A 27230-nucleotide genomic window follows, 5' to 3' on the forward strand; every position below is an offset into this window, starting at 1 on the left:
CCTTTGTGATACTCAAATCACCACCACACATCTAAACAAGCCCATCCAACTGTAGCGCACTGATTTTTTCTTGCCACCCAAAACAACACTTTTGAGCATTATTCCTCTTTTCCAAGTGTGAAAGGGGAGATGAAATATTTGCTAAGTACCATCCAGAGAATCTATGGCTGTGAACACAGGAAGCTGCCTTATACCGAGTCAGAGCGTTGGTCCATCGAGATCAATACCGTCTACATTGCTTGGCTGCAGCTCTCCGGGGATTTCAGCGAAGGATTTCTACCAGCCCCATCCAGACATGCCAGGAATTGAACCTGAGACTTCTGCATCTAAAACAAATGCTTTGCCACTGAGCTATGACCCTTCTCTATTCAACTGTGACTCTGTGATTCTAGGAATAACTGGATTTCTATGTGGAATTAAAGAAACAAGAATGCAGGAGTAGCTTCAACGTGATATTGAAAAATACTGATCAATATACATAGACTGCCCAATGAATTTTAATTTTTTAAAAAACATCTCAGGGGCATTTTGCTATAGAAGTTTTTTTATATAAAAAGTGTAACAGATGTCAACTCACTGGTCTTCCGCAAGCAAGGTGGAAAGAGCAAGAAAATGGTATGTTTACTGCATTCCTGTCTAGACTTGGGTTTGTGATGAGTAGTGAAGACCTCAATTTAAAGTTATAGTGACCTCCCTTGATCATTATGATGTCAGGTGACTCCCACTCAGGTGGTCCCACTCCCCTGTAAAAGTTGGCCCAATGAGGAGGAGAAGGTCATGGTTCAAATTCCTGCTCAGATTGCAAACTGACTAGGTAACCCGGGGTAAATCATACTCCCTGAGGTTCAGCTCCCCATCTGTAAGATGAGAATTGACCTCAAAAAGTAGCTGAAGTATGAAACTCAGAGTTGCAGAGTTGGAAGATACCCTGAGGATCATCTAGTCCAACCCCCTGAAATGCAGCTGTCCCATACAGGGATCGAACCTGCAACACTACCGTTATCAGCACCACACTCTAACCAACTGCAGGTTCCAGGGTCTCTAAGGCACTTTTGCTATTTTAATACAGTGGTACCTAGGTTTAAATACTTAATTCGTTCCGGAGGTCCGTACTTAACCTGAAACTGTTCTTAACCTGAAGCACCACTTTAGCTAATGGGGCCTCCCGCTGCCGCTGTGCCTTTGCCACACGATTTCTGTTCTTATCCTGAAGCAAAGTTCTTAACCTGAAGCACTATTTCTGGGTTAGCAGAGTCTGCAACCTGAAGCGTATGTAACCTGAAGCGTATGTAACCTGAGGTACCACTGTATGTAGTGATTCATAAAATGCTAAGAATCATGGCAAACCAAACAACCTAAAACCCAAGTCGCTCTGATTTACGCAACCAACACAACCCCTTTACACAAAAACAGAAGTATTTTGCAGGTGTCTTAGAGTCAGAATAGGAGAGCCTTGTATTCTGTCCTGAGCTTCTTGGGGCAAAGCCAGTCAAAGCTTCTTGAAGAGGTGCTCAGTGGCTGGTGAGCAGAGCAAGCAGAAGGGCCTGTGAATTTCTGTCTTGAAATTCTGTGGTCCAGTTGTGGTCCAATACATCTGGAGGGCATTTCGTTGGGAAAGGCCATCTAGCGGGGCAGAGGGGGCTGGTGGGCAGCTAGATCAATATGGTTTGGCCTATGTGACAGAAAAATCTGTGCTTGTGGTTTCCAACCTGTGTCTTATCCAACCACTGCTTCGTTCTGAAGTCAATCACCCAGTGAATTGCAGTTAGACTAGGTAGCGAGCGCAGAAGTTTTAAACTGTCCCAATTATAAAAGGTGGTATACAAATACCGTATATAAAAACTAACAAACAAGCTCCAAGCAGACAAGGAGAGAGATTTGTGCTCCAAGTTAAGCGACTCATTATAAAACCACATTGGAGCAAAACACATAACTATTATTCATGAATAGGATAATTCTAACACCACTCTAGAAACAATAAGCTCCCTTTTTCATCCTTTATGGGTTTTTTTTTTTTTACCAGCTTTCTCAGAGCATGCAACCACTACCCCCTCTTCCCATATTGGTTCAATTTATTGTGGATGGATGAGAGACTTTACCTCTCCTTCCAAGTTTAAACTAATTTTCTAAATAATAATTTTCTCCCCTCCACTTCTCTGAACACAGAAACTGATTGCACACCTCTGAATTCTCTGCTGCCATACATATCTTAAGAAGGTGTAGTTTCACCTGCTCACGTCTGAAGTTGCTGACCAGACCAACTTATTAAAGAGCAGATTGCTATTTTAAAAAATTAAATGTATGTATTGCCTTTCTGTGCATACCACAACCAGACGCCCGCTCATAAAACAGTTGAAGCATAACAACAAAGTAAATTGAACACACAGACATGCCCTATACATTTATTTTACCCAATTTTGTCCTGCAAGGCTATGATGAAAACTCAGGACAGCTTACAAATCAACATGAAAGTAATCATTAAAACTAACAACAACAACAACAACAACAAAGAACAATACAAGAGCAACAATATCCAGTGTGTTGCAGAGGTTAGAGTGTTGGACTAGGACCAGAGAGACCCAGGTGCAAATCCCCCACTCAGTCACAAAGCTCACTGGGTGAACAGGCAACAGGCACTAATAAGAAATAGATAATAACTAATAACAAATAGATCAGTTTCTCATTTTTGTGCATAAATACGCACAGTCTCCCCCATCACATGTAGTTTGGCCCTAACACAGAGGCCTTTTTTTCAACCCTTCTACTGCAGATAATTTCAAGTCCTTTCAAGTCCTACAGCCCAAGGGCCACACAAGACCTAAATTCATAAGGTTGCCAAAGGGGGATGGGGAGGGGGGCAGCAGAAAGAGAGAGAAAGTGCCCACCCACTTTTGGCCACGTGAACATCCAACCCATTTTGGATTAGCCTGGCGTGCTCTGGTCCATGGGGTCACGAAGAGTCGGACACGACTAAACAACAATAACAACTTAATTCTTATAACCTTCCCTACACTTTTTTTTCTTTTCTATAAATGACACAAAAGGGTCTCAAATTTTCAATATATTCATCTACTTTAAAGGTAAAGGTAAAGGGACCCCTGACCATTAGGTCCAGCCGCAGACGATTCTGGGGTTGCGGCGCTCATTTTGCTTTATTGGCCGAGAGTGCCGGCGTACAGCTTCCGGGTCATGTGGCCAGCATGACTAAGCCACTTCTGGCGAACCAGAGTAGCGCACGGAAACGCCGTTCACCTTCCCGCCGGAGCAGTACCTATTTATCTACTTGCAGTTTGACGTGCTTTTGAACTGCTAGGTTGGCAGGAGCAGGGACTGAGCAATGGGAGCTCACCCTGTCGCAGGGATTCGAACCGTCCTTCTGATCGGCAAGTCCTAGGCTCTGTGGTTTAACTCACAGCACCACCCACATCCCCTCATCTACTTTACTCCATTCCAAAATACGGCATCAATTCTGCCGATTCAAAATTTAAATACTTGGGGTAGAATTCAACATAGTGCTAAAAAGATCATTCCATAATTGCAAGCATTTGCATGCCACATGGCACAATCTCCCATCTCCTCTCACCGACGTCCTTCTAATCAGATTTGGGGAGCGCACAGGGACATGCAGCAGAAGGAGGAAAGGGAAGGTCTTGTTGTGTTAGTGGGGCTCGTGGTCTCTGCTAGTGCAACTGCTTAGTTGAAAATGGCCTTTGAAATATTCCTGTTTTTTTCTGCAAGTAGACACAGGAGAAACAATGCCACTTGAAAATGGGGGATGCGTACAAAAGAAGTGGTAAAGAAACAAATGGATTTTTTGGTTCATATAGGGTTCAATCCCACACTCACCTAAGAATTCAATAACCTCTGAACTCAGTCGGGCTTACTTCTGAGCAAACCTATGTGGAACTACAATTCATATTATTCATTTTCAAACCAGTTGTAGCTATAGGAATTAAGTAAGTATTCTCTTTCTTAGGTGAGTTTGTACAGTATATGGTTCCTTGTGGTATAGCTAAAAAAACCAATGAAAAAGCTTGACACAGACCCTACCCAATTCAAAACAAGAACAAACTGCATTTGATGTCAAGAATGTGACGTTAGTTCTGAGATGAAAGCAGAAGCCCATTTGTTTTAAATATTAATACCTTGTCTTATTTTCAGCAACAACAAATCCAAACCATAAAGTTATCATGGTTGAACCATTTTACAATCAACATCCCAATCTTTTAGCATTTCAGGTTTAATATTGTTCGAAAGAACAGTTGTAAAACTGAGCTTTGATGAGTCTCATTATGTAACTGGTACTAGACATTTGTTTCTGGATTTTGTTTTTACAAATGTGAATTAATAAAGCAATAAGCAAGCCAAATATAAACAGCAATAGAACACTTACTGTCCCACCCACTTAACATCATTTCTTTGTTGCCAAAAGGCAGATTCTACAAGAACGGTGAATGTATGCCATTACTTTAAGGATTAAAATCCAATTATTTTGTATGCTGTAACATAATATTACTTTTCTTAAAATCTCGTTTTTTCTGATGTTCTAGTTCAAATGGGTTGTAATAAAATGAAGTACATAATTTTATTGCCTTCAGGAAGAGTAAAAAAAGCACAACACCTCATGGGCTGCAATCCTATACTCATTTACCTCACTGAACTCAATGTTGCTTACTTCTGAGTAGATGTGAATAGGATTGCACACTCTTTGGAAGAGGTGAGGGAGGAAAAAAATACTGATTTCAAAAGACTGCCGATCTCAAATGTGTTTTTTCTTTACCTGTATTGATGAACACACCATGTCCTCTTTTGTTTTAAGGAAACACACTGGCTTTTTTTGGAAAAACAACAACTCTAACCTTACCTAATGGTCACATCAGTCCTATGACTCTAGAAGTAAGTTCCAAGTACATTCAAAACCAGGCCGTTAAGCCTTTAAAAGAACGGGGAAAGGATTATACCCAACTATGTTGTTGATTCTCAGAGTCCTTGTTTTGTTTTGTGTTCTCCCAATTCTCAACATTTTTCAGGAGAGACTTATCAGGGGGATCTTTGATGTTTTATACCAGATACTTGGTACATTTAACAGGGAACCTGCACATTCATAATTCTCTCTAATACCACGACTGAACAGCATGTCATGGGTGACATGAGTAGCTGTTATCTTGACTCATCCATTCAAATTTAATGTCAGACAGGGATATATATCTAAACATGTGTCTGCCTTAACATGCCCAATGTCAAGCTTAGAATTTCAAGGAACATTTAGGGGACTGGTCCGTGGCAATCAAAGACCATTGCAGTCTCATTAATACCAAAGTCATTCAAATGATGTTTCTACTCCACAGTCTTGAAGTGCTAGATGTTTTGATGGAATTTTAAATTGTTTATTTGTTAAATTTATACCCCACCTTTCTGTGTGGAGTGCCCAAGGGGTTTAATGCCAAAGTGAATCTCATTAAAAACAACCACCAAAAGATTTGAACCATAAACACGAAACAAATCCTTACGTGTTACAGCAATGTTTAAGCTCAGGCTTTTTCAGAATACAAAATGCAGAAGAACTACCAAATATGGTGTTCTCCAGTAGCTCTGCGCAATTCCTACTGAAATAAATGGAAGTCGCTCAAGTGCTAGGAAATTCTGGTAGATTATCCCATGCCATATCACTGGGTGTTTTCCCAGCATGCATGCATGAATAGGAAAGAAAACCGGCTTAGCCATTTAGATCAGCCAGCATGTAAAGTTAATGGGCCAGAAGCGATAAACGGAGACATTTCTCATAGCCTCGCACACTCTGTGTGTGCACTGCTAAACTGAAAGGATTACTTCTGTGCTAGCAGTCAGAACATGTACAATTTGAAACGGTAGCACCGTCCATATTAAATGAAAGTGTTCACATGGAACCCTCTGAGAGCAAAAGCTGTACACCAGTAATTTAATCACCGGGGCCAGAGTCTGTTCATTTGTTGCTCTCGACAAAAAGGTGATGCCAGGTGTTCCATACTTGCCTGGCTATTATTTTGCCAAACTAATAAGTAAATTGCAACAGCCTCATTTGAATTTAGTATTTAAAAATGCAGGCCACCATCTGGCACACTGCTGATGCACATTCAAGAACAAGTAAATTCGGGCTTTAGGTGAACACAACCCTGGACTGGGTTTGTGGCACAGTAAGCCCTAATTTGCATGTGATGGTAAAGCAAACCACGGTTTAGCACAAATTAGCAAACGTGCAGGCTACCGGAGGGGAGATTATGTCTGCTTTGTTTGCCCCTGGTCATTCTCCTGCTATGTTAAGCCACGGTTTTGCTTAGTGTGACATCTAAACCCAGGCTTGCGGTTTAGTTCTTCTGGACAAACCACAGGCCATAAAACACAGGGCAAACCTTGGTTACAGCTCTTCAGTAGTCTGCAGAGAAGTAAACCACGAGTCAAGGTTTGGCTTAGTTCCCCAGGAGTTTGCACTTTTGGTCATTTGTGTTCTCATGGTTTGCTTGCTCACAAGTTGTATCATTTCAAACACACGTACCCTATACAATATAACTTTGGCTCAGCAAAGGCATGTTAAAAGTACTCTATGAAGTCCCATTGATTTCAGTGGAAGAATTACCGTATTTTTTGCTCTATAAGACTCACTTTTTCCCTCCTCCAAAAACTAGGTGCGTCTTCTGGTCTGGTGCGTCTTATAGAGCGAAAAATATGGTAAGCAAATTCTTAACAGGGGTTATTTTAAAGTTCCATTAACTGTAGTTGGTTTGCACCCATTTTTTTAACATTAAAGCTTAAGAATGGAACGTTGATAAACATGCCTTCTCTGTGGCAAAAACTTACTGATAGAAGACTCTTTCAGGATTCTAGAATGTTTTGAAATTATGGGAGAAACATCTCCATCTGTAATGTTGTACAATGTTGCTCTGGTTACACTCTTAAAAAACCCCCAACTCTTTTCTTCCTCCCTGTAGGATTCTTACAAGGCCATGAATAAGAACAGAACATATGACTGTGCAATAGAAACAAAGAAACAAATCACAGCTTTTTACATACCCTGAGTCGACTACACCTATGCTATCCATACGACACAATTAATGTGATAACGGATAGAATAGTTGTCCACAAAAGACGACACTTTTAGGGTTGTTGTTGTTTTTAAAAAATATCAAAACAAAACCATGCACTTTTTCGGTTATTAGCACAAACAATGGCAAAGAGTGGCAGTACAATGCTATAACTACAACTATAACTAAAGGAAACATCTGCCATATGCCTAGAAGAAGCAGGTTCTCTCTCTTACTATGTACCAGTATTTTGCTCATTGCCCTCGGCATATTGCTACTTTTTTCACGAAAAGTACGGGAGAAGAAGCCTCACTTTCTAGTTTATCCCCCAAACCATTCTAGAAGGGAGAGGCGGCAAATAGTACTCATCTACTTATATCATTCACACTCAGAAGTGAACACTCAGCTCTTCTTTCCATCAGTGCAACAGAAACCAGCCGTGTTCTCCTTGCAGGAACGAACAAAAACTTTTCAGAAACATTGTTTTTAGAACTGTTCCGTGCAAAGCTGTTCTTCCTCTATTTATTTAATTTCACCCTGCTTTCAGGATATAAATCCTTTCTAATATTTCCCCTGTAAAATTACAGCAAGAATCCCACCAGACCTCTCTTGCAACAGCCGACTGACCTAAGCTCCCATGGTACAGTCGCTGAAATGCAGCTCTCTCGTTATTCCTCCAGCCACCTAATTGTGGGATTTATCTTCACCCGATATTAACAGGGTGTTTGTTAAACACCATTAGAACAGTTAAGATCTATAAATAAAGATTAGGCATTGTCTTCATCCGTTTTGGTGGCCCTCTGTTCGGGTTGTTTTCTGAACTGACTTATGAGATAAATGTAACTGAAAAGGGATAAGCTCACTTGGGGTGGCTTTTCTGCCAGAAAAGAAAGTAAAGAGAAGACCAAGAAAAGGCAATTTCTTCTCTCTTAATCACTCTCTGTTTGTTTAGCTCTTATTCCTGTTCGCATCTGGCTGAGTTTGCAATACTTTGCTTTACAGAATGGTGAGTGGGAGCCACAGACACACTTAAAGAAGGGAAATTATTGCTGGACTGAATTATGCATATAAAGACTGGGTTTTTTTGAAGCTGCTTGTGATAATTTCAGATTTCGTTACATGGCGATTGTAGCCACAAGAGGTAACAAAAGTTGGAGAAACCACCGCAGCTGAAATAATTTATACCTGGCAATGAATCTGTTGTGATCCTTTTATGGTTTCATAAGGCAAAATATAACAGTAACTACATTCTCTATTGCATCTATGCAGATTTATTTTATTTTATTCTTATTTTAAAGTTATATACTGATAAAACCAAAAAGCCTCCAGGTATTCCCCTCCCCGCCCCGCCAGCACAACTCTTCACTTATCCACACAGTGTAGTCAGAGGCATCTGAAACATTCCTTTACAACCAACCAAATTACCTCAAGGGTAAATCTCTTGTTAGTGTTTTTCCTTTTCTAAATAAATAAGATTTTTATCTGGCTACAGTTTACACTCTGTGCATTAAAACCGAGAGCATGATCTAACCAAAGCTACGCATTTTTAAGTCCCGCTGATCTCAACGGCAAGTTAATTATCCCATTGAATTCAATGGCACAGAAATGTGCTTATTTTGGCTGAGTTTCACCCGGCATATGTAAACTGACTATTTCATTATAACCTTAATTGTTTTAATTTATTTCGGGAGAGGGAAGGAGTCACTTTCTCATAAATGCAATTATGTTTTCTGGTTTACATAAATCTCCAAAACACAGTTCCTTCAAAAAAAATAAAATAATAATTCTGGTAACAATTTTCTCATTAAGTGGCACAGCCTATGAATTTGCTACACGGGGAGATTATAGGAAAGATTAGTAATTAGTACCTTTCAGCTTCACTAGCTAGAGACAGCATGAATTGACATGTCGATACCAAAATTTATCAGAGAAAATGAATTGAGTATGCCACAGAAACTCAGCCCAATAACAATACAAGTGTTCATTAATGACAGTAAGCAGAGAGATGGACACTATTAATGTCTAAGGCTGTGATCCTATACAAGCTTACCTGGAAATAAGCTGCATTGAATTAAATGGGATTTACTTTGGTTCAGGACTGCACTGTTTATGTAGGCAAAATATGTGTAGATAGACCAACAACAAAAAACCAACAAAAAAAAAAACAACTCAACAAAAAAAACCCATACAATTCTGCACTTACATGTGTATTATTTTTAAATACTTCATTATGAAAGGTAAAGCCCTGAGATAAAAAGCTTCCAGAACAAAGTTAATGCAACAAGGCCGAATACCACATTAAACTAATGTCTAAAATGCCAATCACCAATGAGATGTGTTCCTTTTCCGGCCACAGTTACACGTTCAGGTGGGAATATGGAGTCATCAGAATAGAACCCTCCAGAAGGCGGGCACAGATTCTTACTGGTAATTTTCTTTACCACCATTATTAACAAAGCAGCTTCAAATTTAGCTTTATACAGGTCTTCATCTTTACCACAACTACAGGTCCAGAGCATTTCACCCGTGTGGTGATGTTACAGATCCATGTAGCCAGAATCACCATGCAAATGCTTAAAGCAAAAGGAGAAAAATAACGATATGAAAAGTACACCACCTTCCAGAACGCAGAAGTCCTTAGGACCTGTGGCACAGTGTTGATTTATGATACTTCTGAAGCTATGTTCTGGCACTGTCCTGGGTGTGTGGAGTGCTTCTTCTGAACCAACACTATTGTTTCGTTGCCAGTTTTGAAAATCTCGTTTCAAGACTGTCCTTGGGATGTAGTTGGTGCTGTCAAAAAACGGCTGTGCTTTGAGATTCTCACGTTTCATTTACAGCGTATTAAGAGAGAGGAAACCCCACATAATTTGGATGGCTTGTGTCGAAACAAATATGAACCGAGCTGCGTGTTAAAAAGAAGAAAAAGCTTCAGGGGTGCAGTCCAACTTAAAGAAAATCTATGTGCTACAGTAAAACAGGGGAAACCATCAGGGGAAAACAGGACTAGTATTTAACTATTCTCATCTTCAGCTATGCCTCCTCTCTTGTCAGGATCAGCACCCCGAAGCTTATGGCAGTCAAATGTAAGTTAGTAGCCCTGCTTAGGAAAGAAATACTAACTTCCTTGAGATATTCGAAATGCTGTTGCCTGTAAACCTTTGCACCAAGAAGATTGAACCCACAACCTGGCCCATTGCTTTAAGAATGTTAAGGGGTGCATACACCTGACACTGACTCCAAGAAAACAGATACGGAACAACAGAAAACTGGTTCACTGCATGTATTTTGAAAGTTCAGTAATTAATCCAAAAGGAGCATATCAATCTAATAAAGATTGGCGGAGAAACACAGCAATCTGTACACTATAGACTTCCTTCAAGGGCCTTTCTCAGAGCACAAATATTCAATTTCACACTTAAATGCTTACTTAATATGTATAAATCACATTAACTTTTCTTCTTGAAACAGTAAGTCAATTCTACTTTTTCGTAATAAAGACTATTTTTTTTTTTTACATTCTCCCTCTTAAAGTCTCGCCATCATATTAAATTTGAATGTTGATAGAACATACAAATCTAGACATACCTTGTATGCTTGGGATTATTATCATCATCTTAAAATGGATTAAAATATTCAACCCTAAAGCAAAATGGCATCCATAGCTTATATTACAAATGCCGTATTTAAAGATTATACTATTCTCATTGGTAAAAGCACCAGGACAGTATACGGGCAGATTCCCATTCACTTGCAACTTTATTTTCGTTTTTAAAACAGAGAACTTTTGCTCACTGGTGTTCCTCTGTGTGGCGATTGCTAAATAATGAACACATTAAAAACCTGAAACAGATGTAAAGCTATGATTGATGCCACATTCATCACATGCACCTTTTCAATTATAGTGGCGTTACTAAGGTCTTAATATTTGGGGTGTTCAAAACATTCCATCTAGAACATATAAAAACAGGAGCGCTGATTTCTCTAACGGCAGCTAAATAAATATAGTTATCCATGGTGTAACAAACTGAGTATTTTTTTCCTTCGTTGCCATGTTAATTTTCTTGAAATAAACATTTTCTATCATCACTGATGGGTTACCTATACACAGTTTTCACACACAACTGAAACTCTCTTATGCCTACATTATATCCACTCCACTTGATGAAATGCCCTAAACTACGCACTAATACTCAACTAGTGATTAAGACAGAGCATTCACCTACTCGAAATAAGGCAAGAGGTTTGATAAGGCTCTTGCAGACCCATTCAACACGCGGGGAAACCTCTCCATACGTCGTGACACAAAAATTACTCAGCAAACGTTTGACAAAACAATAATAATCTTTTTGCAAAGTATCCCCAAAGCAATGCTGTAAGTAGAGAGAGAAAGGATCTGTCAAGATTCCACAGCAAGTGGACAGATATGTAAATTAATTTTTAAAAAAACCTCATCACTGAATAATAAACAAGGTGGGGGGAGAGAGATAAATCCTTATCCACATCAACCACTCACTTTTTTGAGCTACAACGGCATAAAACATATTCAGAGCCTCCCACCCCGCTTCCCAAAGCCACCTGGGACACGTATGTACAGACACACGCACGCGCGCGTGGATTTTAAGTTCTGAAATACTTGGAACGGAGAAAGGAGAGAGAACGCGAGGTGATGTATGAGGAAGAGGCGCGTTTTTATCCTTTCACCAAGAATGGGGAGAGATGTCAACCAACATTTAAGATCTAAGGCAGCAGTCGTCCCCCCCCCCCCCCAGAAAGAAACCTCCATGAAAAGAAATGTCCCACTGGGGAGGTTCAAGGACCGTTCCCAGCCCCGGTAACCTCCACTCCACCCGGCCAGGGCAAGTGAATGCGCTTGGGGATCTCCAAGTGCGCAAAGCATCGCTCGCCTCCACCCGGCGCCCCTTTGCTAAAATCATGAACTGGGGAGGAGGGTGCCCGATGGAGAGAAGAGGGAGGAGGGCACTTCATCGGGGCGGGGGTCCCGTCCACTCACCGCAAGCTGCCGCAGAGCGTCTGGCGCCGCCGGGCTCCTGTCCCCGCAGCCGCCTGCGCGCCAGGAGAAGAAGGAGCGCGCGAGGCCGCCTGCGCTCCGGACAGCCGCCGCCGCCGCTCCGAGCTGGAGAAGTGCGCAGCAGCCGGGAAAGCGCGCACCGTCCGCTCCCCTTCGAGCAACGTGCCCAGCAAACTCCTCACGCCGCCGCGCCAGTGAGCATGTGCGCGCGAGGTCTGCACATGCCCACTCAGGAGCAAGGATGCTGCCGCTCTGCCCTTACCTTGCCCTTTACCTAAAGTTCAGCGGCTCCTTCGCACACGCGCGCCCAGGAGTCCTCGGTGGGTGGGTGGGTGGGGAGAGGCGGCCGGCGAGGGTGCGCGCGTCCAGGAAAGAGCGAATGAGTGAACGAGGGAGGGAGGCACGGAGAGGGCGGGAGGCGAGCGAAAGAGAGACACACCGGCGAGTTGTTATATTCTAACCAAGTAGGTCTGGGAGGAGGGAGAATAGGAAAACTTTCTTTCCTTCTTTCTACCTACACTTGGTAAAGTTGCTTGCAAACAGAACATCTCCCGTTACCTTGCGCCGAAGTGTAACCCGAGGAGTGATTTCCAGGAGCCTGCGCTTGGTTACATGGCGCAAGAGACAGGCGATCGTCGAAGAATGGGCTTAGCGCGCGGACTCGCCAGCTCGACTCACTTGCAGATTTGTTCTACTAGTTTCCCCCTCACTGCGCCACCCGCTTTTTAAATGCTATCGTTCCACGTTAAGTCGTCAGCGCAGGTCGCTTTCTTTAAAGTGAACTCTTATTTATTTCAGCAGGACTTGCAGTGCGCGCGCAACGCTCGGCAATGTTCCTTGGTTCCAACGAGGCTTGCTTACTCCCTATGAACCGTACTTAGGATTGCAACCCTGAAGTTTTAAAGTCAAGGTATGTTTCCCAGTGTACCTTGACAATCCTAATCACATTGTAAGCTGTTCAGCTTTCAGTTAAGAGTTTCGTGGGGTTTGCTGCGGAGTAAGTGTGCACACGACTGCAGCCTTACTTGGAAATACTGTATCTCCCGTTGACTTCAGGACGGCTGCTGAGCCTGAGCAAGGCGCTCTTAGTTTGGGAAGACTGCATCTTGGTCCTTGCCTTGTGTGGCCGCCGACACACCATCATCAGCGTATTTTCCACCACACCAGGGATAACAGACTACAACACTCTGCAAGACGTGTCAAATAATACGTTTAGAGATGGTAGGGACCTTGTGGGCCATCTAAGTCTTAGTTCCCCACCCAGTGCAGAAACTGGATGCTTGTAGAGAAGAGCTTAATTGGCAAACAGTGTCATTCAGACCCACTCGTGGCAAGTTTTTGTTTACCACTCAAGATTTCCCCTGCAAATGAGAAATATGGGGAAAACATAAACATATAGGTTGGCATTTTGATGCCAATGGTATCCTATGGACAGAATTACATGCACAAGGAGCACTGATGCAACAATGAGAGCCCACCACCTCCCAAGGCAGTCTGTGTTCCACTGATGAACAGCTCTTAACCATTAGAAACTTTCTTCTAATGTTCAACCAAAATCTGCTTCCCTGTAGTTTCCGCTCATTAATTCTAGCCGCCCCCCCTTCTATAGCAACAGAGAACAGGTCTGCAACAACAAGGGCAGGTGTCATGGGATATATACTGAGAAACAATGGACAACTTGGTTGTGGCTTCATTATATCAGTGTTTACCTCCTAGAGAGGAAGAGAGTGAGATATATTGTCAATTATGAGCTCAGTTGTTTTGACCAAGTAGAGTATATATGTACATACAAATACCTGTGCTCAGAATACAGGTGGTTTCCTGTGTCATAAGCCCAAATGTGTCCATAATAAACATACAAGAACACCGGGGGGGGGGGCGGGGGGGCAGAAATTGTTGGTTTTCCATAGTGCTTGATCATTGGTGTGTGTTGCATTACAGGATAGGGTAAGAGTAATTTGGGTGTTTTAGGAACATGTTCAGATCTATCCTCAGTGCTGATCATCACGTCTTCCCCCCAGTTCTTAAATATGTTAGACTTTATGGGAATTGGTCCAAGGGTGATGACATTTCTCTGTGGTGTGGTATTCTTTCATTTCCTTTCTAATTGATGTGAACTTGTCTGAGGAGACATGTTGCCTGTGAAAAATAACTATTTGTTTAGAAGGAAAACAACATCCGTTTTATAGTTTTATCCCAGATGATATTGCAGATTTTTTTTTTTTTTTTTTTGCTGAAACCTCAGGGACCACAGAAAAGCAGATGAATGCAATGTTTTAATACAATGCAGCCAACTGTAAGGTTTCGTTCCAGCCTCTGACAATGCAACCCAAGCCTTATGGTAACTGGGCAGCTGGTTTTGCTATATCAAGTCCTATCAGAACAAGCTGAATGCCAAATGTGTCCAAAAGGAGACAAAGGCCCCCTGCACCATCATTTAAGAACTGGCTAGCATTTCTTAATGACTTACCTGCTGGCACAATCCTACCTGTGTGACCTTCACATCATTTCTCTGAAGATTTGGGGTCTCTTCATGCAATGAATCTGTATCCTAGTAAGCTGCAGTTTGTAGCACAGGGCCACCACTGATTTCTTTTTTTCTTTTTGGCAGGAGGAGAAAGAGGTGGATGGACAGAGCAGACATGCAATCCAAAAATAAACTGGATCCCTGTGTGTGTGATTTCTTATCTGCCCTTCACCATAGGGTCCCAGAGCATAGTACTAATATTAACCATACTACCAATATAACCATATCATCTTAATTCTGTGATAGTATTTATAGATGTTTCTAGTATTGTGTTTAAATTGTTGTAACAAGCCCTGCATCCTTGAGGTGAAGGGTGAGGAGTAGTAGTAGTAGTAGTAATAATAATAATAATAATAATAATAATAATAAACAGTTTATACAATTATGCAAACAAGTAAAAAAAGCAATTCTCAAAAAAGTAGCAAGTATAGCTTAAAAGCTATTAATGTATTAAGCTTTTTTGGCTTTTAGATCTGTAGCAGACAGGTAAATGAATATGGAAGACAGTGGCCTGACTTGCACATAATGTTATGCCAATCTATGGATTACTGTGAAGGAGCAAGGCTTCACGGAGGGAAATACCAGCTGTTTTGCTCCTTCTTGACTCCTGATGTGCTACCAGGACATCTGGTAAGCCAGGGTTGCAGTTTATCTTGCTCCAAACAAACCATGATCTATAACGAAGGTTGTTCTTAGATTGCTGCTCATTGTTTCTTGTTGTTGTTTAGTCGTTTAGTCGTGTCCAGCTCTTTGTGACCCCATGGACCAGAGCACCCCAGGCACTCCTGTCTTCCACTGCCTCCCGCAGTTTGGTCAAACTCATGCTGGTAGCTTCGAGAAAACTGTCCAACCATCTCGTCCTCTGTCATCCCCTTCTCCTTGTACCCTCCATCTTTCCCAACATCAGGGTCTTTTCCAGGGAGTCTTCTCTTCTCATGAGGTGGCCAAAATATTAGAGCCTCAGCTTCACGATCTGTCCTTCCAGTGAGCACTCAGGGCTGATTTCCTTAAGAATGGATAGGTTTTATCTTCTTGCAGTCCATGGGACTCTCAAGAGTCTCCTCCAGCCCCACAATTCAAAAGCATCAATTCTTTGGCAATCAGTCTTCTTGATGGTCCAGCTCTCACTTCCATACATCACTACTGGGAAAACCATAGTTTTTACTATACGGACCTTTGTTGGCAAGGTGATGTCTCTCATTGTTTCTTAGGAGGAAGTAAATCACAAGCCTGGGGTTTAGATGTAACACTAAGCCAAACCATGGCTTAGCTCTTGGTAGCCCAGCAGCAGTGGGAACGGGAAAGGAGCCAAGTGGCCCTGATATTCTCCCAGAGGACTACCACTCTCTCTCAAAATGATTCTTAGGATAAGAGTAGAATTGCCACAAGTACACCTCTCTTTTCATATGTAGTTGCTACCATCCACAATGGGTTTTTAGGAAAAGGCTGTTACCGTGATGGGCCTCTGGTGACCTTCCCAAAGCACCAGGACATGGAAGAACACTATCGAACCACAGTGCTAGCTGCTCACTTGGTAGAATAGAATAGCATGAGCCTAGTCATGCTATTGACAAACTTGACATGAGCCAACAGTGTGACGCGGCAGCTAAAAAAGCCAATGCAATTCTGGGCTGCATCAATAGGAGTATAGCATCTAGATCAAGGGAAGTAATAGTGCCACTGTATTCTGCTCTGGTCAGACCTCACCTGGAGTACTGTGGCCAGTTCTGGGCACCACAGTTCAAGAAGGACACTGACAAACTGGAACGTGTCCAGAGGAGGACAACCAAAATGGTCAAAGGCCTTGAAACGATGCCTTATGAGGAACGGCTAAGGGAGCTGGGCATGTTTAGCCTGGAGAAGAGGAGGTTAAGGGGTGATATGATAGCCATGTTCAAATATATAAAAGGATGTCACATAGAGGAGGGAGAAAGGTTGTTTTCTGCTGCTCCAGAGAAGCGGACACGGAGCAATGGATCCAAACTACAAGAAAGAAGATTCCACCTAAACATTAGGAAGAACTTCCTGACAGTAAGAGCTGTTCGACAGTGGAACTTGCTGCCAAGGAGTGTGGTGGAGTCTCCTTCTTTGGAGGTCTTTAAGCAGAGGCTTGACAACCATATGTCAGGAGTGCTCTGATGGTGTTTCCTGCTTGGCAGGGGGTTGGACTCGATGGCCCTTGTGGTCTCTTCCAACTCTATGATTCTATGATTCTATGATTCTAGTGCACAATGACATTAGGCCACAAGGAAACATCAGAAGGACCCAAAGATTCAAGAGGCAAATATATGCAGGCCATGTATACTGGGGGAGGGAACCCAGGGTTATAGATTTATGTGACTTAATGAAAAAAAAAAAGGTTTCTAATGCCAAATATGGAGATCTATTAGTTTCTGCGAGTAAAAGCCAACCCTCCACCACTCCCATTCCCCCTTTTCCTGTACCCTCCCCCTCTTTTTTGAATTTTAGCACTAATCCACTCACTCTCAGGTTGACTTGCCGCTGGATCTCAGCCATCTGCTTCTATTTTCTCAACACTTGGCTGCTTGAGGGTTTCAAAAGGCTCAACTGTAATTCCAGGCTATAGGCAACGTTATAATTGCATGTATTTTAAATGAATTAACTCATGCAAATTAGCAGTGGCCAAAGGAGACATCGCAGTTGCAACCCAATCCAACTCCTCATTCATTATTTCGGCAAGGTTAGCTTACTCATGGGGGCTGTTCAGCTTTAATTCCGGACCATGGGCAATTGTAGATTTGCATACATTTAAATTAATTGTCATATGCAAATGTGCAGCTGCCTCGTGGGGTGCCATAACTTAATCCAATATCACAACTATAATTGAGCCTTCATCTGTAGAGGATGCTTCGAGATCCTTTGGAGTAGACTTCTCCAACTTCCAGATGTCATTGGACTCCAACTCCCTTCAGCCCCAGCCAGGATAGCCAATCATTAGTGATGGAAGTTGTAGTCCCGAACATTTGACCATTTTATTTGATGGTCTTTAATTTATTCTTCTGTGTTTCAGGAAACTTCCTTTATCTTCAGTACTTTTACTATTATTTTTGTGGTTGTGAGCTGCCTTCAATTCCTTCTGTGACCAGCCTTACTGCTGCTTGCCATCACAGGAAGTAGCTCCTTTTACACCTGATTTCAGTTGGTTCCTCTGGGCTGAAGTTTGCAGTACCCAAATCAGTACTTTGGTTTCTCCTGTCCAGAGGCAACTTTAGGATAGTGTGGCTGGTTTGTCCGCACTGGGGCCACACTGCAGGGGATGCCACAAAAATGCTCTAGAACTGGGTGCAAGAGGCAGGGATGGCGGCAAATTTTAGCGTCACACAGGACACTGCTGAAATTTGAGAGCCCAAAGTCCACCACTGCCTTGCCCTTGTGGAAAAGGAAGGTAAATATTGAGGAGGTGTAGGAAGCGGGGACACAGGGCTGCCTTCAGCTTTGAGGATGGTGGTGGAATTCCTTACCCATCCAACAGGTCACAGCTAAGGCATCGGATTAAAATAATCACCGTGCCGTAATCCTTTGTAGCAGTTATGTCTTCAGCAGGTTGGCTCGTCGATTCTCCCTTTCCCCTTCAGTAACATATTTGAAGTGGGAGGCCTCAGCAAGTATGTTTTGAGGATTTAAAAACAGGTTTATACGCCAGTCATTAACCACTTTGACAAAAGGCTGCTAAAGTGCACTGAGAGGTAACTAATCCATGCTCAGGGATCCCAAATACATGCTTCAACAGCCTGCGGCTACTTTTACCTTCATCTTTTGTGGAGCCCAGGGGCGAGGGGCAGGGGACAGAAATGTGGGGTTCTCCTCACAGTGTTGTACGTCTCAGTTGCTTCAAACAGGCACACCAGAGCCTCTCCAAGGGACATCAAGGGGGTGTTCTTGTTTTTCTTGAATGCTTCCCCATCATGTGAACAGAGACAGAGGTTTGAAAACAAGGTGACAAAGCGTCAGCCTTAAATCTGCATTCCTCAGACGCTCAGTCCTGCTACGCTCATTTCCGTAGGCCCTACTGCCTCTCATTAAACATCAGATGCAAGTTGTGTGTGTGAGGTGTACATGTGTGAAAGCATTCAAAACAGTCATATAGATCTCTCTCCCAATATCCTGGATGGGTCATATATCCGCCACGCTGGCGCTTTATTTACTCCTGGGGGGGAAAGAAGGAAGGAAGACCAATCCCTTGGTACTGTTGCTCCTGAAAGAACATGCTGTCTAAAGGAGATTCTAGATGCCAGGGAGATAAATGCATATGGCAAAGTACCACGCGGGAAAATGATTAGGTGCAGAGTACTTGCAAGCATTCCGTACGGTTAGTGCATCCTGTAGCGACTTCCACCATTCATCACACATTTTCGCTGGTGTTATTTGTAGTGCAAATTAAGTAACAACCAAACTATGCAACATGGACAGCCATATGCATGTCTGGATTGTGTTTGTGTGCATGTTGGTTTCCCCCCCAACAAATATGCAAAATGTCTGGGTAGACCTTTTGTGGATATCTTATGATGCGTGTGGCATCCAGTTTGAAAGAAGCATTCCCTCTTCTAGAATTTGAAGCTCACTTGGTGCTTGAATTACACGGGGGCAGGGTGACTTCCTTACTGCTGTGCTGCTCCTTTACGTGCTACTTTTAGAAGGCTTCGGGCATAGTTTAGCTAAAATTGGAGGCATCAGGGGATAAGGATGCTAGATTAAATTAAGTCCCCCGCTTTCTCCCACTGCCATAATTTGAGCACTCTGCTGGGTTAAAAAAAAAAAAAAGGCAAAGAAAGATAGCCATAGCTCAGTGGGTGAACATCTGCCTTGCATGCAGAAGAACATTCAATCCCTGGAATTTCCGTGGATGGAAAGTCTGTTGCCATGAACCCTGTTCAGCCAATGTCAATCAACAGAGACAATACTGTGCTATATGGACCAATAGTTCTGACTCAACTTCCTATGTTCCTTTAAGAGCATCACATATGTTTGTTCAGTTTTCTTGTTCTCAATAAATATATAACAATATAATATATATATATATATATATATATATATATATATATATATATGCAGGTTTTGGTGTCCTCGGGTGTCTTCCCGTGTAAAAGTTGGGGTGTCTAGGCGACGTTTCGACGAGGTCTCACTCGTCATCTTCAGGCTGGTGCTTTCGGCTTCTTGTTACTGGAACAGAGCAGGATCTCAGTGTTTGAGTTCCTATAAATACTGTTGAGGAGGTGTGGTGTATAGCCTCCAATGTTCTGGGCAGAGAGGAGGTTCCCAGGCTAGTGTGCCTTTTCTTCTTTTGTTCCTTAATTACTTGAGGGATATCTTGAGTGATTTCTTGAGTGATTTCCTGAATCCCACTTAGGTGGGTCATTAGGTGTGGATTAGTTGCTAAAGCCTTCGTGTCTTGAACTCTTGAACTTTGTGAAGAGTTTTTCTGAGAAGATGGCTGTACTGCACTTGGTTGTGCTCTGGCTTGGCTTCGTGTATAGGGGCGAGCTGTGGTTTTGTGGCCTGTGCCAGCCAGATCTGTGTAGGGATTGCAGGGGGGTGCAGCATCCGGAGGTGCCACCCTGGTTTGGCTACTGGATGGTGTCTGTAATTTATCTGTGGAGAGGGTCTGGGTTTGGGTCTGGTGTGGTTGATTGGTGATGGCGTTCTGTGTGCCTCTGGATCTGGTGTCAGATTTTGTGGGGAGGGCTAATTTCCAGAAGGGAAATTAGCCCTCCCCACAAAATCTGACACCAGATCCAGAGGCACACAGAACGCCATCACCAATCAACCACACCAGACCCAAACCCAGACCCTCTCCACAGATAAATTACAGACACCATCCAGTAGCCAAACCAGGGTGGCACCTCCGGATGCTGCACCCCCCTGCAATCCCTACACAGATCTGGCTGGCACAGGCCACAAAACCACAGCTCGCCCCTATACACGAAGCCAAGCCAGAGCACAACCAAGTGCAGTACAGCCATCTTCTCAGAAAAACTCTTCACAAAGTTCAAGAGTTCAAGACACGAAGGCTTTAGCAACTAATCCACACCTAATGACCCACCTAAGTGGGATTCAGGAAATCACTCAAGAAATCACTCAAGATATCCCTCAAGTAATTAAGGAACAAAAGAAGAAAAGGCACACTAGCCTGGGAACCTCCTCTCTGCCCAGAACATTGGAGGCTATACACCACACCTCCTCAACAGTATTTATAGGAACTCAAACACTGAGATCCTGCTCTGTTCCAGTAACAAGAAGCCGAAAGCACCAGCCTGAAGATGACGAGTGAGACCTCGTCGAAACGTCGCCTAGACACCCCAACTTTTACACGGGAAGACACCCGAGGACACCAAAACCTGCATTCCTGTACCCGTGAAAATCTACGAAAGCAAATATATATATATATATCAATATATATAACATGTATAACAAACACAAAGAGGAAGTAGTGGGATGGCCCCAGCTCTTTTCAATCCTCAAGGTCCATATTCCTCATGGACCCAACATTGAGTGGACCATCAGAATGGGCCAGTAGGTATGGACTTGCTGTGCCCTTCCCACGATGGTTTTGCACAACAGAGTGGGCTGTTGTAAACAACCCTCTGTTTGAGAATGTGTGTTGGTTTTAGCAGTTTTCATCCTACCCTTTGAATGCTTCTTCTCTAGGATTGGCTAACAAATCCAGAGGATCTTCTCCACCCCTTTTGTTTTCACAACAATGAGGGCGCTGTGGGTTAAACCACAGAGACTAGGACTTGTCGATCAGAAGGTCGGTGGTTTGAATCCCTATGATGGGGAGAGCTCCCGTTGCTCGGTCCCTGCTCCTGCCAACCTAGCAGTTCGAAAGCACGTCAAAGTGCAAGTAGATAAATAGGTACCGCTCTGGTGGGAAGGTAAACGGTGTTTCCATGCACTGCTCTGGTTCGCCAGAAGTGGCTTAGTCATGCTGGCCACATGGCCCGGAAGCTGTACGCCGGCTCCCTCAGCCAGTAAAGCAAGATGAGCGCCGCAACCCCCGAGTCCAACGACTGGACCTAATGGTCAGGGGTCCCTTTACCTTTTTAGGCTGAGTGTGTGTGTGACTGGCCCAAGATCATCCAGTGAGTTTCATAGCCGAGTGGAGGTTTCACCCTGGTTGGAGTCCAGAACTCTTACCATTATACCCCACTGGCTTTCTCCACCAGGGAGAAAAAGGAAGACATTTCTTAAGTGCTTGTGCCCTCCATGTGCAGACTGTCTGAGAAGCCAAACAGGCCCAAAGGGAAAGAAGAAGAGGATCTCTACCAAGTAGAGACTCCCATCAAAGAGAATATTACGGGGTGTCAAAACAGCCCCTTGGCTTCTTCCAAAACTGGCCGCTCATTTCTGTTGGAAGTCCAAAGCTACAATATATGCGCCATGTGTCCTGCACCCTTTTAGCTGGCCTGCTGTTCTCAGGTGTTGTGAAGGATGTCATTGTGTTGCCAGGGTTGAAGTAAGAGTAATGGCCATTCTGGCTGCCTTCTCTATGTGGAATGTGTGGAGGGAGGTACCATCTTGCATTTCACTCCAGGCAGCAGAATGTATTGGGCTGACCTGCGTTGAAGTCCTCTGTTCACTCCCAAAGCAACAATGGCAGGGAGGGCTCTCTACCATAAATATCACAGGGTCCTCACATAATTCTTTCCCACAACACACAAATACACACACACAAATGATCTGGTTATAAGAACATAACACTACACACAAACTGCGAACTGATTCCTCAGTGCAGAGGAAGAGAGACTAAATATTTTGTTGCTTTGCTTTTTTGCTGTCGTCAAATTCAGAACATTTGTAACTCATAAACAAAATGCATGTTAGCCATTAAAGCTCAAAATTAGGCAGGCAGTAAAAAGTAATCCGAGAGGAGAACTGTAGCTACTGATACTATTGATGCTGTTCTTAAAACATATGGCTCCCAATCATTAACGCAACACGCAAAAAAGAAAAAGTTTTTTTAAATCCCTGCATCCGATGGATGTTTGAGCTTTTCATCACTAACTGATCAAATATGCTCTCTCTTTCCTTGGATACTTTCACACGGCCCAAATTGCCCCTGGGCCAGCTTAAAATGAAACCAGCCCAGGGCCAATTTCATGGTATGCATGTTCTGTAAATATGTGGCATAATGGCTATCAGGTAGTGGTCAGATGTGGTGAAAGTGCCGCAGGAATACAGAGGGATAATACACATTATCATCTAATAATTTAGTCAGGGGCTTAGACAGAATGCACACAGCAAACAAGTGTGTGTATTTAATCCTACTGCTTCCAGACAGAGTTGGGATAGTGGTGCATTTTTCTAGCTCAGTCCTAAACTCATTTATAATCAATACATCTGAGAGAAAACTAGATGTGATGTTTATCAGGGCATTACAATTACACAACTTTCCAAAGACATCTGAAGGCAGCTCTGTATCAGGAAGTTTTTTAAAAAATGTTTGGTGTTTGTTGTGTTTTAATTATGTTGTAAGCTGCCCAGAGTGGCTAGGGCAACCTAGGTGGAATCTAGACACATATAAAAAAAAGTTGTGGAAATGCTTAAAAAAAAAAAAAAGCTTTGAAAAATATGTTTCAAATTTGCCATAGCTCGCCATCGCCATCTAGTGTCACATTTGTATAATGCACTTTACTACACACTTAAAATGTTTGTTTGCAGCTGTATAGCTGAGTCCTATATGAGTCCTATATGAGGGACACGAGTGGCGCTGTGAGTTAAACCACAGAGCCTAGGACTTGCCAATCAGAAGGTCGGCGGTTCGAATCCCCGCGGCGGGGTGAGCTCCCATTGCTCGGTCCCTGCTCCTGCCAACCTAGCAGTTCGAAAGCACAGCAAAGTGCAAGTAGATAAACAGGTACCGCTCCGGCAGGAAGGTAAACGGCGTTTCCGTGCGCTGCTCTGGTTCGCCAGAAGCGGCTTAGTCATGCTGGCCACATGACCTGGAAGCCAATAAAGCGAGATGAGCGCTGCAACCCCAGAGTCAGTCACAACTGCCTAATGGCCAGGGGGTCCCTTTACCTTTTTAGTCTGATGGGTGGGGTAGAAATTGTTGTTGTTGTTGTTATTCCCCTGACTAAATAGCAGCCGTGAGTGTAGCTGGATCAGTGCTGTGGCATATGGAGAGAAGGGTTTAAACACTTTGCCCCGCTACACTCCCATTCCAGATCCCACTCTCCCAAAACTCTCCTGTACGTTAACATTGGGAGGGAAACTCGTATTGATGCCCATGGTTACTTTCCTTCTGGGAAATAGCAACTGTAGTGGGGATGGCCTGATCTGGATTTCTGAAGGGCCACAGCTCAGTGGTAGAGCATCTGTCTTGCATGAGGAAGTCCCCAAATTCTATCCCTGGTATTTCCAGGTAAAGGCGAGATCACACTGGAGACCCACCACCAGCCTGGATATTGAGCTCAATGGACGCATGGTCTGACTCAATGTAAGGCAGACTCCACTGTCCCTCTGTCTGAAGGGCTGTTTGGTTCAAATCTGAATACTTCTCACCTATAATATTGACTCTCAAGTTTCACTGCAGTATTAGACTCAGACTACTGTCTGTGAAACGGAATTCTTAATAACCTTCCTATCAGATTTCTTTTCTCTGAGTAGGGGCTATGCTTGTGGATTGCCCTGAGGCAATACCTGGCCAGCACCTCGGATCTGACAAAGGAGTGTTGACAGTCAGTCGTGTTCCAACCATGTGTTTCCATAGGAGCAAAGGAGGCTTAGAGTAGGTGAGTTGCCCTGCCGCAGAGGGTTGGGCCAGGCTATCTGGGAGAAGAGGAGTATGGATTGCAGTTGGAGTCAGAGACTCAAAGAGTTCCAGAGACAGAGGGAGATGGTTAAACTGCATTGGGCCACCTCTTTCTAGACATCTGATGTGGGTGCAAGAGACTTTGGCTATCTGTTGGTGCATTTGAGCTGTGCCTCCAGCTATGTCCAACCTGTGCCATTAGTAAATAAAGAAAAATGCTACAAAAAGCCATATACTTCCAGAGACCTCCTTCCAAAGGAACCCAGTCGTGGGAAGGAGCTACACCCCTAGAACTTCTTACTACTCAGAAAAGTGGGACAAGCACCATAGTCTTGTGAGGAGAAACGAGATAGGAAAAATCATTTTCTATGCTGAGATTTTTTTTTGTAACAGGATAGGTTACATTTCTATTCAAATCATGTTCTGAAAAATTTACAAAACTCAAAGCACTGCTTCTCAGAAAACATAACGGAGAATTTTAACGCAATTGCTCCAATTATTTTATGCAGCCATCGTTTCATTCGGTTAATTTTATGGCTGTCTCCCCTGCCCCCTCCCCTGTTGTCTACTTGCAGTGGACCATAATGTAAATATAATACAGGTCACAACTACTGAGTACATTACAAGTAGCAGGTTACACTTCAAAACCTTTGGTTCACAGAGCTTAAGACTATTCATCATTTTTATTATTCTAAAGGACTGGAAAGTCTTTAGAAACTTTGCCTAGGAAGCAATATAGATTCTGAACAGCTGGACATAGTTCCTGCTCGTATTACCACAGCTTAAATATGGAGCACTCTTTTGTAGCACGTAGTCTGGGCACATTGGAAATTTTTTTAATGGGAATCTGTTTCTCACAAAACTCTTTAAAAAAACACAAAGGCAAACTTCTTGGTCACTCTAATTCAAATAATACTCAATGGGGTGCTTGCTTAGTTTCCTGCTTTACAATGTGGTTATCGATAGAGACCTGGGAATGAAGGACTGTGAATTTGGATGTTTGCTGCACTGAAGTGGTTTTGTGACGGTTCCTGCATGTGTCCAACTTGCCCCATAAGCCATACCACAGCAAATAGTTGAGCAGTAAGTTGGTAATTGTGGACTGAGTCATGCATTTAAGAACATAAGAATATAAGGATGTATCACAGTGCAAGTTCATGTGAACTACAAATGTTTGTAACAGGAAAACCAGTGATTGATATACACTCCTTTGGCAGCTTTGAAAAGGCAGGGTCAATTTTCTGTAAAATGGCAATGCAGTGAGTGAATAATATAGCCTCAGCATGCAAGTGGCAATGAGGGGATTATAATAGCTTAGACATGGAAGGTTTAACCAACAGGATTGATTGAGAGAGGATATAGCTGCAGATAAAATGCAAAACCTAACACTATATGGTCAAAATTGGGAGTGAAGGGAGAGGGAAGCCCTGTCCCACAAAACATATTTTTAACATGCCATAGGTAAAGGTAAAGGGACCCCTGACTATTAGGTCCAGTCGCAGACGACTCTGGGGTTGCGGCGCTCATCTCGCTTTGTTGGCAGAGGGAGCCGGTGTTTGTCTGCAGACAGCTTCCAGGTCATGTGGCCAGCATGACTAAGCCGCTTCTGGTGAACCAGAGCAGCGCATGGAAACGCCATTTACCTTCCCGCTGGAGTGGTACCTATTTATCTACTTGCACTTTGACGTGCTTTCGAACTGCTAAGTTGGCAGGAGCAGGGACCGAGCAATGGGAGCTCAGCCCATCACAGGGATTCGAACCGCCAACCTTCTGATCAGCAAGCCCTAGGCTCTGTGGTTTAACCCACAGCGCCACAGCAATTTACAGTGCAACCCTAACCATGTCTAATCAGAAGTTAGAGTAAGAGCCGTTTGACCACAAGAAGTGGTGGACGCTCCTTCCTTATAAGTTTTTAAGCAGAGGTTGGATGGCCATCTGTCATGTATGATCTAGTCAAGATTCCTTCATTGCAGGGGGTTGGACTAGATGACCCTTGTGGTTCCTTCCAACCCTGCAATTCTATGATTCTACTGTATTTAGTGTGGCTTACTCATTGGCAAGTGGGGTGAAGATTGCAGCCTAAATATATGAGAATCCAAGGCGTTTCCACTGACCAAATTTATCCTCTTCAATGTGTGAGTTGAGTTCTCAGACATGGTCTCCTGAGGATCACTTTTATTTCTTGCTCAGAGTCTGAAGCAAGCAAGGAAGCATCTTTTGGATACTAAATGAGTGTGAGTGCACCTCATTTTTTTTCTCTGTGTTGACTCATCATTTTTAATATGGGTTAGGGGCCTCGGAGGCTGGAAGTGGCCTGGGCCTCTCTGGACCTGAGAGAGGCCCTGCAGAGCAGAAACTGTTTTCTGGGGTTATAGTGGTTTTGGTTTTTGGAAGACCAAGGTGTTTGTCCGTGTTATGGAAAAACAATTCTTTTGTTAAAGTGGCGGTTCTGAAAGTCAGCTCCAGTCCTGATCGTTTTCCAGCGAGGCTTGCAAGCTTCCCCCCCCCCTCTTTGCTCTTAAGATGAACTTTACTCAAATCACCGTATCTTTCCCCTCTTGTTTTCAAAAAGCCTCCCCACACCACCCACCCAGCAAAGTGTTGTTTAATTCTCTCACCACCGCCACCCTCCAGACTCTTCCTCTGAAAGCACTGAAGCATGTTGAATACAGGCAAGTAATTTGTCCCCTCAGGCTGTCTGTGTCTTTATTAAAAATTACAAGGTGGGAATCCGCGGCTAGGCTGAGAGAGAACATATGTTGGAAATGTGAAGTGGGAAGACAATGGGCTGTAGCTAATCTCATTCACCCGCTGCTGATAATGGAGGCTTCCCCCCCCCCA

The 27230-nt window shown here is 43.3% G+C and overlaps 1 protein-coding gene across 5 annotated transcripts in view; it reads right to left on the reverse strand.

Annotated features, from left to right (window-relative positions):
• Window positions 1-12791, reverse strand: part of EYA2 (EYA transcriptional coactivator and phosphatase 2) — a 130202-nt gene extending 117411 nt beyond the window's left edge. Inside the window, exon 1 of one of the 5 annotated variants that reach the window (XM_083446943.1) lies at window positions 12649-12791. The gene's annotated coding sequence lies outside the window, so the exon portion shown is untranslated. Of the gene's footprint in view, window positions 1-9675; window positions 9959-12072; window positions 12463-12608 lie in introns of those variants that run through there. The other 4 variants (XM_083446942.1, XM_083446940.1, XM_083446941.1 and 1 more) reach the window with 4 other exon arrangements.
• Between the last annotated feature and the right edge of the window lie 14439 nt (window positions 12792-27230).

This window comes from Podarcis tiliguerta (genome assembly GCF_965153285.1).
Source record: "Podarcis tiliguerta genome assembly, chromosome: 6".
Taxonomy (NCBI): Eukaryota; Metazoa; Chordata; class Lepidosauria; order Squamata; family Lacertidae; genus Podarcis; species Podarcis tiliguerta.